This window comes from Apis cerana, unplaced genomic scaffold, assembly GCF_029169275.1.
Source record: "Apis cerana isolate GH-2021 unplaced genomic scaffold, AcerK_1.0 scaffold3_AcerK, whole genome shotgun sequence".
NCBI classification, from domain to species: domain Eukaryota; kingdom Metazoa; phylum Arthropoda; class Insecta; order Hymenoptera; family Apidae; genus Apis; species Apis cerana.
The window spans coordinates 115001-117500 of NW_026893561.1; the positions used below are offsets into that span (position 1 = coordinate 115001).

The 2500-nt window shown below is 53.2% G+C and overlaps 1 pseudogene; it reads right to left on the bottom strand.

Moving 5' to 3' along the window:
* LOC133667733 (large subunit ribosomal RNA) overlaps positions 1-2500 on the bottom strand; it is an 8795-nt pseudogene that overhangs the window by 4367 nt on the left and 1928 nt on the right.

The window sequence follows — 2500 nt, forward strand, 5'->3', positions numbered from 1 at the left end:
TCTCGTATTTCTCCTCCTCCTTCGTCCTCCGTGGCCGATTCGTAAATGCTTTCTTCCGAGGACTCGGAGGAAGGAGATCTTGCTTCGCTTTGAGTTGTGGCCACTTCTTCTTCTTGAACGGGCAGGAGCCTCCTTTTGTCGCTTATTTGTTTCAGGGTCTTGTCGGGGAAATATTCTCTCAGCGCTACATTTGGTTGTTTTAAATGTTTGTAGCGCTGGTTTAACTTGATTAATAGATCCGTTTCGTCTTTAGACCAGACCGAGGCTCTACTGACTGGTCTTGTATTTCCCCGACTTGTGCTTTGTGCTCTTTTTTGGTTCCTTATCGCCGGATGTCTATGTCTCTCATGCATAGACAATCCTCTTTGCGATAGGAACGATTCCTCGCAGGACTCGCATTTGAATTTTGCAACACCCTCCCATATTTTTCGCCCCTTACACTTTGGTAAGTGGCACCTGCAGCCATGGAGCTTTTCGAACTCCTTATGGCATGCAGCGCACCTCCATATAATTACTTCTTGGGGGTGTTGCGTGTCTTTATGTTTGGCGTATTGCGATTCCTGGAGGAATCTAATATCTTTCCCTTTTAGAGCACCAATAACATTTAATCTGCCCGCTCAATGGTAAATTTATCATATCCAAATCGTGGTCCGGGGATAAGCATTGGTCGTCACCGGTGGCCCTCTCATCTGTTGCGGACAAGTCCGCCACGGGAGTCCCAGGGCCGGGGGCTCCCGCGTCCGAGGCTCCTCTGTTTCTTGACATTATGTTTTTGCTTGTTTTTTGATATCTTGGGAAGTTTGAGTGCCCCCAACACTTTTCCAATTGTTCCGTCTCTTTTCCAGGTCCGTTCCAGGTCGTGGCACAAGCCATCGAAGGGAGCGAACGATCCGCCAGCCACTAGACTTATTCGATACGTAAGTTTAACTTACGTTGTGGGCACAAGGTACCCCTCAATTCACCTTCCGTACGTGATCAAAAGCAAGAAAAAAAATTTTTTTTTTTTTTTTAGCACCAGCGGCCGGCCGACCGCTCGCTCTCTTAGCTATGGGTAGGTGGGGTCGCTGCTCCCCATCGGTGTGCACCTCACCGCCCATTCCTCGCCGTAGCCGGTTTCGAACTCTATGATTCTCCGAAGAGCAATCGATAGGCATTCCAGCGGGACCACGTGGAGGTACGAACTACGACTTGGGGCATAAGAGGCTCTGTATTGCGCTTCATGCCCCCAGCAACTATTACTCTCAAGAGCTCCGTTCCGAACCGACCACCGCTTGCGCGCCACACCTCTCCGGGTGCGTCACTAGCCGCCGCAACAGCGCAAACACGTCCGACCGCCAGGGCACACAATCCCAACCACTGGAGGCCCGCCGCTCGCACCACCGCAGAAGTCCTGTTTCCAGGACCCGCGGCGTATTGCTTCGCGAACCCCAGCGGCGTACTGCTTTTCGCCCAGAGCGGCGTATTGCTTTTCGCCCCCGGAGGCGTGTTGCCCTCCGCTTTTAACGGCGTATTGCTTTCCGCCTCCGGCAGCGTATTGCTTTCACGATCTTAGGTGGCGTGATCGGTTGGACGATATATATCACGCTCGTTGCAGCGGCGTCGATGGTTCTTGCGCGGGCGGAGCGCTACCGCTATTAAAATAACGAGGCATTTGATTACCAAGAGTCATAGTTACTCCCGCCGTTTACCCGCGCTTTTTTGAATTTCTTCACGTTGACATTCAGAGCACTGGGCAGAAATCACATTGCGTCAACACCCTCGGGGGCCATCGCAATGCTTTGTTTTAATTAGACAGTCGGATTCCCCTAGTCCGTGCCAGTTCTGAGCTGAGCGTTGAATGGCGGCCGAAGAGCGACCACGACGGCAAAGCCGCCACGGAAGCCTCGCAGCAAGGAAGATCCGCGGGAGGCCAAGGCACGGGACCGAGCTCGGATCCGGGGTGCGAGGTACAAGACCACGCCCCGTTCAGCTCGCCCAGGCCCGGCACGTCAGCCAAACCCGCTTCCCGACCAAGCCCGACACGCCCCGCTCCTCAGAGCCAATCCTTATTCGAAGTTACGGATCCAATTTGCCGACTTCCCTTACCTACATTAATCTATCGACTAGAGGCTCTTTACCTTGGAGACCTGCTGCGGATATGGGTACGAACCGGCGCGACACCTCCACGTGGCCCTCTCCTGGATTTTCAAGGTCCGAGGAAGATCCGGACACCGCCGCAACTGCGGTGCTCTTCGCGTTCCAAACCCTATCTCCCTGCTAGAGGTTTCCAGGGAACTCGAACGCTTATACAGAAAAGAAAACTCTTCCCGGATCTCCCGACGGCGTCTCCAGGTCATTTTGGGTTACCCCGACGAACACTCTTACGAGGGCCCGAATGGTATGCGGTTCCGCTGCCGGGTTCCGGAATAGGAACCGGATTCCCTTTCGCCCAATGGGTGTGTTTCTGGTCTCATATTTCAATTTTTATATGTTTGTGTGTATGATCTTAGGACACCTCATT